Source organism: Papaver somniferum, chromosome 11, assembly GCF_003573695.1.
Source record: "Papaver somniferum cultivar HN1 chromosome 11, ASM357369v1, whole genome shotgun sequence".
Classification (NCBI taxonomy): domain Eukaryota; kingdom Viridiplantae; phylum Streptophyta; class Magnoliopsida; order Ranunculales; family Papaveraceae; genus Papaver; species Papaver somniferum.
The window spans coordinates 92,832,604-92,846,377 of NC_039368.1; positions in this window are offsets into that span (position 1 = coordinate 92,832,604).

Sequence of the window (13,774 nt, forward strand, 5' to 3'; positions counted from 1 at the left end):
AATGAGTATAAATTTCCGTAGGTAGATAAACTTAACTTGCAAAGGACATCCAGGGATGATTACTATCGGGACGACATAAAGGGTAGAACTGCAAGGAAATCACCAGCACCAGCACCAAGAGCAGTCCCTGCTTCTCAAACGACTGCATCTGAGCAACCATTTCCAAGGACTAAGCGATAATCAAGCCAGGTGATATAATGTAGTTGTTTGTGTTTGCTAATCGACGAATGATTAGGTTGGAACATTTTTTTGGTTTTTGTTTAAGGAACTGGTTAGTGTAAATTATATACTCTTAGCCTTTGTTTTTGGTTTTGGGTTATACTATTTTGGTAATGATGATCATCATGGTACTGAATTTGGTTCAAATTTAAGTTAGCAGTTTGGATTTTCCTGTTAATTAGAGAATGAATGTATGGATTGTTGAAAAAAATTGATTCTTAAATCATGGTGGGGTTTGTATGCAGATGGGTTTTAGAAATGTTGGATGAGTTTGGATTTGGCTATACTGATTGTTAAATTAATATTCTGTCATGTTAGGATTAGTAGTAATAGTACTAGGCTTGCACATAGATTTTTTTTTTTTGTAATTGGCCTAAAATAGTCTTTGAATTAATCTTACTCCAACAACATTTTATAAACTGGAGTATCCTAGTTTCTACCATCTTAACCAGCATTTTATATACCCTATTGATTCACTAATTCAGTCATTCCTACCATTCTCTACTTTACAATCATTGGAATTTTAGAATCATTCACCAAGAACATTGCTTGTTTGTACATCTACTGTATTTAATCCATTACTACTGAAATCAAAAGACCAAGAAAAACTGACAAATTTCTTCAAACCCTTCAGACCTACATCCATCACAAGTTTAATACTACTGAAACTTCAAACAACTAGAAGAACACAACTAGTTTAATTACATCTAAAGAAGCAAACATAATACCAATTTTAAACATTACTAATCTACCTGATATAAAAGGTTTACCCATCATAACAATGCAACTCTCCCAGATGCTATCCAAACAATGCACCTTCTGCAAACTAAACCCCAAAACCACCTTACATCTTCTAAGATCTTCATCGACACCATGCATCTATCAAACAAAAAATAATCACCAAATGTCTGAAATTGAACCACATTCTCCATACACTTCTTCAACAACATAAAGTACCATCAATATCCCCACAAGTTTTCACGAAGATGCACAAGAGAAATAGTAATCAAAATATCACATTACTCTAGTTCTAAGGGATTTGATAGTACCTATAAGGAAATCACCAAGAATTGCCATCACTGTTGCTGTTATAGTTTAACTCGTCATCTTCATAGTAGGAATCAGTACCATCATCATTGTCTGAAGATGTGTAGGGACCCTGGAGATCATCATCTTCGGTTTCTTCTTCCTCATCTTCTGCTTCACTGCAAACCACCATCTCACCTCCAGAAAAAACAGGCTCCCCATCGAGGTCTAACCCAGGAATCTCCTCTCCGTCAGAATCCACGTTCAGGGGTTCTGACATGGTTCGAGCAAACTTACGACGATTGTTCTTCTTTTCGGCGAGATAGCACTTGTACATCACATCTTCAAACTCTTGCCTTTTCTTCTTCTTTCTCTTTGCTTCTTTTGATCTCTCATCTCTCTTCATCGAATCATCAATGCTCTCCTCATATTCTACTCCTTCACAGTTCTTTTCTTCATCTTCATTATCATTTTCAGTCGCACTGCGAGTTTTCCCCCATGAACACTTCCACTCTCCTCGTCGTTGCAGCTTCTGCATGTGTCGACGTGCCTCTTTGGCATCCAACTTTCTCATCCACAACTGAAATTCCTCATCATTTTCAACCCTTAATCTTTCAAATTCTTCTCACTCGTCTTGCTCTTTCTTCCTTATCTTCTTCTGATTCAGAAAAGGAACCAACCTTTCAATCTCAGATCTTGATAAAGTCCCAATTCTCAACTTTGCACGTACCATTGCATATGAATCGGGTGGTGGCTCGTTGTGATTTCCATTTGCTGAACTACTAGCATTCTTTACCATTATCTGTTTTCTTAATCTCTATTTCTATGATTTCTTCTTTTGGTATAATAATCCGTTTATCCCCCTACCTTGTTTAAATAATGGTAGTAGCTTAGCCATAAATGGTCTTTTATGGTGCTTGGTAAAGTGTCTGTCGCTTGGCTATTAGCGCCTTTTCAATGCCATGCGTACCCTCTTCAAAGCCGTCATTACTCTGTTAAACCCTATTTCCAAAGCCTAAATCTAGTCGCTTAATTCATTAGTTTTTACTCCAATTAAGAGCTGCATTGTTAGGTCAAACGTTTGTTTTTATGCATTCAGAGAAGGCAAGTCTATCAGATGAGTTATTTATAGCCATTCAGATGCAGGTTAACTTGGAAGAGCATCTTGGACTTGTTTTTATTGTTGTCTTCTTGTTTGCTGTTGAATCCATTAAAACACTTAAGCACCAAAATATTTTAATGGATTCAGCAGCAAACAAGAAAAAACAACAAAACCAAGTCCAAGCAGTAGTACTAGTGTTTGGGATTAAAGGGGTGAAAGAGTAGTAAAGGAGGAGGAAATGGAAATATAGGTTTGGAGTAAAAGGGATGAATGAGTTGCAGAGCATGAGGAGGAAGATGAATAATTTCTTCTTTGTGAGTTGCGGAGCATCAAATGATTCATCTATAAATTGTAACTATCCTTTGGTCCCTATGGAATAGCAGAAACAGGTTATTGTAACTAATTTTAAACAATTATAGATGGGCAGCTTGGTGGATTGATTCGTCTTGTTACCTACCTCCTTCGAGTCGAAACCATGCGTTCGAATTTGGGCAGAAGATTTTTTATTTGTTTTTTGAAAGTCAGTTAATGACTGTTGGGCTGGAGAAGAAAAAGGCCCTCAACAGAGCTGGCCAGTGCTACCGCAGTCACATCCCATTTCATGTATACCCATACCCAATAATAAATAGAATTGGCGTGTCTATAAAACGCACACTATGGACACGCATACTAGCGTGTCTAATAAAACCAACTTTTTAACCACGCATATAAACCAGCGTGTCTATAAAATGCATATAAACCAGCGTGTCTATAAAACGCACACTATGGACACGCATACTAGCGTGTCCAATAAACCGAACTGTTTAACGTATACAACCGGCGTGGCTACAAAACGCCCACTATGGACACGCATACTAGCATGTAAAATAAAACCAAATTTATAGCCACGCAAATTAACCGGCGTGTCTGCAAATCGTACACTATGGACACGCATATTGGCGTGTCTAATAAAACTAACTTTTTAAACACGCCTCAAGTGACGTGACTATTTTTATGGACACACCACAACTGGTTAACGTGTCCATAGACTGGTCTATAACACACGCCCAATCAAAAATTAAAAGTTAACGTGATTAAACGGTTGATATTGGACATGCTACTAGCCCTGGCGTGGCTGAAATCACTTATATTAACACGCCCATAGAAAATGGCGTGTCTATAGGGTAGAAGTATACCCTATAGACACGCCAAAAACAAAAAGGCGTGACAGGGAAATTTATATCTGGCATGGCTAAAGGCCATTTCTGTACTAATGTATCCAGGCAAGATGGCTATTAATCCAAACATATTTGATTACCATATTAAAGTGTTTATGATAACTTTTAATTCCTGCCTAAGTTAAAATGTGATTTGTTCACATAAATACAATATTTGCTAATTAATTATTTATTTAATTATTTTGGAAAAAGTTGTAACTTAGGAAAGACTCTCATATTTAGGAGAGTCTTGAAAAGGGAAAATAGTCAAAACCCTAGCTTAGCTTTTAAGCTAACTTATTCATTATAAATAAAGGGTTCATAAGTTTACACGGTTTTCATCCCCTTTGGAAAATTTGGTGTAAGCTTCATAAGGTTATTTTCCATGTCTTCTGTTCTTCGAGAACAAGAGTGAGATAAAAGTCTTTGTATTGGGGATCACAAAGCCGAGTTGGATTTAATCTTCATGTTTGATTATACAACTTGTAATCTAGGTTTTTCACCTCTTGTCTATTCTAAGGTTTTCTCTTCTGATATAAAACCATTCAAGAGTTGTTGATCATAAACCCTAGGTTTTGATAGATTTCAGTTTGCGATCGTATACCAACACTTGTTAGTCGAAATCGGAAGCTAGAAAGAAAACTTCGATTAAGGTATCTCGTAAAAATGCTTTTGAAGTTTTAAACAAGATGTATCTAGATTTATTCTAGTTGTTCTTGTTGTATAGTTATTAGGTTTCTCTTCCTATTATTGAAGAGTATAATAATCCCTAATCTACAAGTTTGTTTTTGATATTACTTTTACCTAGTTATTGTTTTTTTTATCAAAACAAACACAAGATTTCCAAAACCTTGATTCACATCTAAAGGGAAATCAGACGGTGTTTTGTGCAAACAAAATATAAAATCATATCAGTCGTGTTGTTGTATCCTCTAAAGAGAGCCGTGGGTTCTGCTAGAATATTTACGTGAAGAATTTTTAAACAGAATCGGTATTCTGATAGGAGTTCTACAAGTGCTGAAGTAGGTATTACATCTAGTCCGAATAGGTAGTAGGAAATTGGTGTGACAACTTATAATCAGTGTGTGTTTATTCTGGACTAGGTCCCGGGGTTTTTCTGCATTTTCGGTTTCCTCGTTAACAAAATTTATGGTGTCTGTGTTGTTTATTTTCCGTATTATATTGTTTATCTTTATAATTGAAATATCATAGGTTGTGCGTAAGTTCAATCAATTGGGAATCCAACCTTTGGTTGTTGATTAAATTGATTGACACTTGGATATTGGTTTTTGATACCGTCCAAGTTATTTCTTATATTCAATTAGGCTCGCAAATTCCTATTTGTTTGATTGCTGATTGAATTAAGAAATTGAGACATAACTCTTTGATATACTTTTCTTAAGATTGAGTCTGACTGTCTAGTTGATTCTCTTGAAAGTATATTGGAGTTAGTCCATACAGATTTCCCAACGAATAATTGAGTGTGGTTGCTAGACCCCCGCTTTTTCAATTGGTATCAGAGCAGGCAAACACACTAAGACCTTATAAGTCTGTGTTTGAAGTAATCAGATTGTTATGGACATAAGTGCTATCTCTATAAACGTACCACCAATCTTCGATGGAACGAACTATTTTTGGTGGAAAATTGCTAAGCGTTCTTTTATTCAAGCATGAGAGTTTCAATCATGGGTTCGTATTGTTAATGGATATAATCCTCCATTAGTTACAGTAGACGGTGTAACTGTTGCAAAGGATATTGGTGATTATAATGATCTTGAGATTCTTGCTGCAAAGCAAAATTCTGAAGGATTAAATGCTATCATCCATGCCATTACCTTAGATCTTCAGCACCACGTTACTATGTGTAATAAGTCTAAAGATGCTTGGGATATCTTAGAAACCGTATTCTAAGGGAATGCCGCAGAGAAAGAAGCAAGGCTTCAAAATCTAGCTTCTGACTGGGAAAACCTTCGCACGTCTGATGATGAAACCTTTGACGAGTTAACCAAAGACTTTCTCAAATAGTTAACTCCTCATATTCATTAGGAAGAACTATTCCATAGAAAGTTATTGTGTGCAAAATTCTCAGGTCTCTACCATCAAGATACAAGTCTAAGAAACATGCAATTGAAGAAGCAAACGATCTTTCTACACTCTCCAGAAATACTCTTGTTGGAAAGTTAAAGATCTTTGATAATAAACACGCATATAGAAAAGAGGTGATTTCTATTAAAGCTGCAAACAATTCTGAATCTTCTAAGGATAAATATGGCTCACTAGATACGAAGGATGTTACTCCACGACATTTTAGAAAACTCTTGAGAGACAGGAAAAAGAGTTTTTCTAAAGTTACAACATCTCCTAATGATGATGTACAATGCTATAACTGTCGTGGTTTCGGGAACCTTTCTTCAGTATGTCCTAGCTGGAGCCGTAGACAGTCGACATATGCAGCAGTTTTGCTTACTATTTATGATGGACTCGAATATTGTGATCACCAAGAGTATGCAGGTGAAGTTGCATTAGCTTCTGGAAAAATTCTTTCGGATACTGATTCTGATTCTGACGAAGAAGTATTCCATGAAAATCCAGTTGCTAATAATCTTCTTAAGGAATGTCATCAGAAACTCTCGGAGGCTGAAAGCACCATCTTCAGTGAGAAAGTTAAATATGATAGACTTTGTATTCGGAATAAAGACTTGCAAGACCAACTTGATTCTATTGGTGCAAGAGGTTATCTCAACAAAATACGAATGCTTAAAGAAGAAATTGTCGGAAGTCGAGATCGAGAAATTACTCTTCAAGCAAAGCTAGATAACTTGGAGAACATTGAGATGAACTTGTAATTTGATTCGGAACGAGAAGATCTCAAAGTTCAATGTGAATCATCCAAGAATAATCTAGTTACTGCACTTGAAAAGGTCAAAAGGTTGGAAGAAGAAAACTCGAGCTTAAAAGAGAGTTTGTCTAGAAATAGCAGCTCAGATAAATTATCCTCGATATTAGGAGCATGTAGAATTCATCGTGATACACGTGGATTGGGATATGAAGGAATAGACGCTCCTAGTATTTGCAAAGAGGTAAAATTTGTCAAAGCTAAAGATTCTTCTCAACTAAAACCTTCCACGGTTGACAAAAGTAAAGTATATCTACCAACTGCGGATGACGAAAAGAGGAAATTATATCAAGCTCCAAAGAAAGCACATACAAATTCAGGTAACACTAAACATAAAATTTTCCATTATACTAAATATTGTTTTATTGTGGAAAACCAGGTCACTTGCAAAGGACTTGCAGATTTCTTAAACGAGATAAAACCAGATCCGATTCTGTTAAGATGACAAGATCTGATGTTCCAAACTAGAGAAAAACTGAGTCTCATAATACTAGTTTTTCCAGTATTCCCCCCAAGAAGTTTCATAATTATTTTGGGGAGAAAAAGAAATACGTTGCTCCAAAAGCTGCTCAGAAATGGGTACCAAAGAAGACCAATAAAGCAACGAGTACTATTAAGAAGGATCTCCCAGACAAGAGTTCGGCAAGAGATGACATCTTAAAAAGGTATGGAACAGTTGTTGAAAGTTTCAAGGAAGTTGTTAAATTCCTAGAGTCCATGCATGATTTTGTTTCGAATACCTGTTTTGAGCAAGATTTTGTTCACCTCAACACAACCTAATTATGTTGAAAGTGCATCCTCACCAAGAAGCCCTTGTAAATAATACGGTGAGGATTGCAAAAGAATTGGGGCTCACATATTATGTTGGGTAATTTTTGAATATGTGGAACAATTTATTGTTTCGAGCTGAGTTTAACTCGCTTACATATTTCTCGAAATATATGTGGAAGCTTTTTGCTTTAACCAAGTTCATCATTACCCGTGACGAATGTCATGATGACGTTTCAATCTTGAAAATAGCTTTGATGACGATAGTTGTGAATAACGACTGTTATAACATTATAGAAGAATGTTTCAATGATTGAAATATAGAGTTGAGATTACGTAACCAACTATGGATATAAGCATATATAGTGTGTACGCGCATTAGTGTATAAATCCATGTGCCGGAAACCAAGTGTGTGCATACGGTATTGGTGAAGGAGACAGGTTGGATACGCGTACCCATACGCGTACCAGCGGAAGTTTTTGAACCGAAATTTTTTGCTGAGTTTGTAAGTTTGCAAACTGTTAAACCAGTCACCTTAGGTACGCGTACCCGTACGCGTAACCACGTAAGTTTTCGAACCGAAAATTTCTGCTGAATTTCTAAACTCAAATCCGGTAGCTAAGGTACACGTACCCGTATGTATACCCATACGCGTACCCAAGCTGGTTATATTTCTCAAATCGTAAGTTCATGAACTTAAACAATAAATTAATAGGGAATGCAATCTTTGCAAACCGTGGATATATTGTTCATGAATTGATTCAAATGAACCAAACCGATTTTGTTTCAATTGTGTCTATATATAAAGATCTAAGCAATTGAACAACTCTTCAACTAGTTCTTTTGAAGTCATTGGAACTAGTTATGAGAAAGATGAATATGGATAAATACCACGTGTATGATTCTTAATTACCTAACTTGATTTGTGATTGAAATTCTTAAGTATAACAGGTTAGAAGCAATAATCAAAGCCACTGGATGTTGGTTTTTATTGTCAAAGAAACTTTTTCATACACTTTTGGTAACCAATCTTGGTGTAAATCCTTGTTGAAAAGGTTATTCTTCCTTCTAAGCATATCAAGTCTTGTTTATACAAGTTTGTATCTTAGAAAAGATGATCACAATACTTGATCTTCATGATTACATATTGTGTATTGTTACCATGAGATAGTTCTAAGTTTTTAGTAACACGATCTCATGAGAAACTTTCAATGATTGGTTCTTAAATCATATCTCCTTGTAGGATTTCTAAAATCCAATATATAAATCCTTCTCTCTTAAGAAAGGACACTCTTGTCGTTCTTTAGGGAATGCCATTTTATGGGGGAGAGTTCTTAAATGAACTTGTGCTTAATGGTCATATCTTTGTAGGGGTAAGCGGGTTTGGAACATGGGGTTAACTTGTATCTTAATAAACTCCTTGATGAAGTCACTAAGTTTCGACTCTGTGATATCGTCTAAACAAAGTTGATATGTTTCTTTCTTTTGGTCATGAAGTGTATCCGTGAAAATTTCATGAGGATCACACTAGTTTTTGTACCTTTGCTAATTTTTATTGACAAAAAGGGGGAGAATTAATGTGTAGTTCACACTACAAATACATATGGTTTACGGATCATTATGTAAGGGGGGTGGTTTTCATGTTGAGATGGAGTATTGACTAAGGGGGAGTGATACATATCACCGTAGTATTATTGTCAAAGTTGTGATATGATGAAACTTTGATGATGTGTAATAATACTATGATGGATCTTCAACAAGTACAGGATGAACATACGCAGAGTTGAAAAACCAAGGAAATCAAGCATGTAGGATTTTGGAGCTGTAATGCTTTTAACAAGTACAATCCATATGTAAAACGGTTTTGTCACTAAAATTGACAAAGGGAGAGATTGTTAGAGCATTGCTCGGTTGAACCCACTAGCATTGGTATGTCAAGTTAGTTGTCAAATTTAGTTGCAAAAATGCATTCTTGATTTAGCATATTAAACATAGTTTCAGACTAGATTAGGTCTAAGAAGTTGAATCGAATCTATCATTAAAGGATGAAGAATGAAGACTACAAGAAGACATCAACGGTTCATGGACTTGAGCGAAAATACGTGACTAGAAGTCTATTTCAGTCAAGTTTTTGATGTTTCCTCATCTAGGAAAGATGGATATTATTCCAGACACAATTAGTTACCATATTAAAGTATTTGTGATATTTTAGAATTCCTTCATAAGTTAAATTGTGATTTATTCACAAAAATACAATTTATGCTAAAGTAATTATTTATGCAAGATATATTGTAACTTAGGAAAGACTTCCAAAATTTGGAGAGTCTTGAAAAAGGAAAATATATCAAACTTTCTTTAGATTCAAGCTACCTTAGCTTAGCTTTCAAGCCAACTTGTTCACTATAAATAAAGGGTTCGTGAATGCTACACCTTTTATCCCTTTGGAAAATTGGCGTAAGCTTCGTAGGTTGTTTTTCATGTCTTATGTTCTTCGAGAAAAAGAGTGAGATATATGTCTTTGTATTGGAGATCACAAATCCGAGTTGGTAATAATCTTCGTGATTATTAAAAAAACTTGTAAATGTAAGTTTTCAAACTCTCGTCTATTCTAAGGTCCTTCTCTTCTAAAATAAGGCCATTCAAGAGTGTTGATCATAAACCCTAGGTTTCGATATATTTTAGTTCACGATCGTATACCAACACTTGTTAGTCGAAATCAGAACTAGAAAGAAAACTTCAATTAAGGTTTCTCATAGGTTCCTTAGAAGTTTTAACAAGATATCTCTAGATTTATTTTAGTTGTTCTTGTTGTAGAGATTAGGTTTCTCTTCCAATTTTTGAGGAGTATGAGAATCCCTAATCAATAAGTTTGTTTTGATATTACTTTTACCTAGTAATTGTTTTTCTCAAAACAAACACAAGATTTCCAAAACCTTGATTCACATCTTAAGGGAAATCAAAACCGGTGTTCTGTGGATTCAAAACCTAAAAATTCTTCAATTAAGTTGAAGCAATTCTTAGTTGGTGTGATGTCAGCTAAGGGAATCAAGTGCGTAGAATCCGGCGTGGTTCAAGAGGCGTAAGGAGCGCGGATATACCTGAATCATTGGGAGACTGGGTTTGGGCTCAACTACATTCCAGTACTAAGTCAATTGGTAGTAGGCTAGTGTTTGTAGTAGCTTAATACAGAGCGGTGATCAAGCTGGACTAGGTCCCGGGTTTTTCTGCACTTGTAGTTTTCCTCGTTAACAAAATTCTCTGTGTCTGTGTCATTTCTTTTTCTTCATAACAAGCTAAGAAGGATATGCAATGGATAGTATATAATCATAATGTTGATATTTGAACTTAGGTTCTGGGTAGAACTCTCAAGACATGATAATCATGTTAATTCCGGGTACATTATTCACTTTTAGCTAAGAGATAATAGATCGTAGGTGAAGTATTATAATAGACAAACCAATGTGGTTAATGATCCATATACCTCGTGTATCGTTAACGTACACCTAAGTTGATTTATGTTTAAGATTCTTAAATGTTCACGTGTGAAGAAACAAACAATACCATGTCCTGTGTTTTTGGTGAATTGCAAAGAAGAAATTTCGAATTAAAGCTTATCTTGCTTAAACTATCGACATATAATTCAAGCAATGGTTGTTCATATTATTGACAAATGTAGTGAAGAACAATTTATTGTTTATAAACTAAGATTTGAGTCAAGTTAATCATTTGAAAATAGCCATTTTCAATAATGTTCATTTTTAATGTCATTTGGGTACGTTTCGAATTGATTTAGAGAGAAAAAAAGACCTACTATAGATTCAGATACAAGACAGTGTTATCAGTCTAACAAACTGGAAAAAATGTTATATGTCTGAAGGCGTATTACATGTACTCGTACACGTAGCGGAGTATCTATATATCGACTTTCAGATTCGTGTGATAAGCATATTCGTATGCATATCATGGGAAAATCTATTTGTTTCGTGATCCAGATAGGTATGTATATCCGTATACAAACCATTTTGAAACTGTGGTAAGGGAACAAGGCTAAAGTATCAAACCGGTATGCGAACCAAAACAGTTATATGTTCTAGAACCAGTTTAGTACCCAAACCGGTACGCAAGTTGAATGTTCTGTGAACTCCGAAACCGACAAAGGTCTTAAGTTTACAAACCAGTACATGAAGTAAAAAGTTATGTAGAATCCAGAACTTTGAGTTGGTTCAAAGTTTGCAAACCGGTACGTGAGATGAAAAGTTCTGTAGAGTCCGAAAATCGGTAATTGCAGAAGTTTGCAAACCGGTTTATGCACCGAAAAGTTATGTAGACTTAGGAACTCGATTATTGCATATAAGTTTGCAAACCGGTCCGCGTACTATGAATCGGCCGATTCACGAAAGACTCAAGTATTTGTACCTTGTGCATTTACCAATTATGTCGATTATGATTCAATTGCGATTAAATTATTTCTCTGAGATAATTAGATAACTCTCTAAAACACTTCTGAGACAACTTTGATCACTTATTTTTTTATCATGATTCATAGTTTAAGTCTCGAGTGTTAGTGAACACGGTTATTGCTTGAATGATGCACGATTCTTAGTGGGTTATATATTTTTATATATACATGCATATTCTCCCATGTCAAGAAAATATTTTTATACGTTTTTGGTAGTTAATCTTGGTGTAAATCTTTGCGGAGAAGATTAGTTCTTCTGTCTGAGAGTAAATCAAATCTGGTATGTTCTTTACAAGTTTTTATCTTACATAAGATGATCGCGATACTCGATCTTCATGATTATTCTTGCGTATTGCTTGACTCCCTTGAGATATATTTCTTGTTTATCATATTTATATGAATTGAACACCTTCTCATGATGATTTTTGCTCAAAAGTTAAAGCTAGCTCTTAACTCTTACGTTCTTAATAAACTAAGAGGAGTAAACTTTTGATGATGATGATGATGGATAAAAATTTACTTGTGAATTTGTTAATGTCCATAAAAATCCTTTACTTGTATAGGTCGTCGTGTTGTTATCTTTGTGAATAACATCATATGGGGGAGAGTTCTTAAATGAACTTGTGCTTAATTGCTATATCTTTGTGGGGAGTGTGGCTGCTGAATTTTAAAGGGATGTTTGTATCTTTTTAATCTCCTAGGATGAGCGCTAAGTATTTATTACTATGCGATATCATCTAAATAAGTTGATATGAGGAGTTGCATTTTAACTATGTTATTATGTATTATCTCCATCTTCCTTAAAACTTAAGATATCTTTTGGTTTTATCACGATCCCGTGATTTTCGTACCTTTGTTAATTTTGTTGATAAAAAGGGGGAGAATTATTTAGTAGTTTTATATTATATACATATGGTTTACGGATCATTATGTAGGGGGAGTGAAACATTTAGCAATAGGTTTCACCTATTATACAAAAGATGTAAGTCTTACTTCAGAGTTGAGATACAATTGGACTTTGGAGAGAAGATAATAATATTATGTTTTTGTATAAGACGAGAGTTTTTATTGCTACGGATCTTCAACAACATCGATGTTGAGTGGAACGCGTTCAGAACCATTGCGACTTGAAATAACGAAGAGTTCAAGGAGAGTTGAAGAAATCAAGACATGATGGATCCAGGAGTTTTTTGAAGCTTTATTTTTGTTATCCATATGTATTAATAGTTTTTTCACTAAAATTGACAAATGGGGAGATTGTTAGAGCATTGCTCGTTCGAACTCACAAGTGTTTTTATATCAATCTTATTGACAAATTTAGTTGTCAAAATTATATCTTGATTTCTAGTCTACTAAATCCAAAGTTTCGGATTTAGGATTAGAAGTGTGTAGTTGAGTATTGGACATCACCGAACCCTTGAAGATTGAATACCGAAGATCAAACAAAGACATCAATGAGGACTTCTTTAACAAAGGTATGTGGTTTGATTTCACTTGGATTCTTGTTCGATTCTACCTTTCTAATCTATCGAAATAAATGCTCACTCTATGGAAAAATTTCCATGACGATAAATGTACATTTATGTATATATACTTGAAGTTATTTGAGCCGTGACTTTAGTGATAACAACCTTTATCTCTAGAAAGGTTCTCATGTTATAGTGAATGATATTACATATTCAACGAGCGAAGAATCACTCAATTCCGAGTTATAACGAAGAAGTTATGAGTTATTTTTGAAGGAACAATTATACGTGTTGCTGTAACTATTGCAGTTCGTTAGTAGGAAACAAGCCACGAACTTTTTATAACGGTTCATGGACTTGAGCGTAAATACGTGACTAGAAGTCTATTTTAGTCAGGTTTTTGATGTTTCTTCATCTAGGCAAGATGGTTATTATTCCAAACACAATTAATTGCCATATTAAAGTGTTTGTCATATTTTAAAATTCCTTCCTAAGTAAAATTGTGATTTATTCACAAAAATATAACTTATGTTAAAGTAATTATTTATGCAAAATATATTTTAACTTAGGAAAGACTCCCAAAATTATGAGAGTCTTGAAAAAGGAAAGTAGCTCAAACTTGCTTTTGATTCAAGCTACCT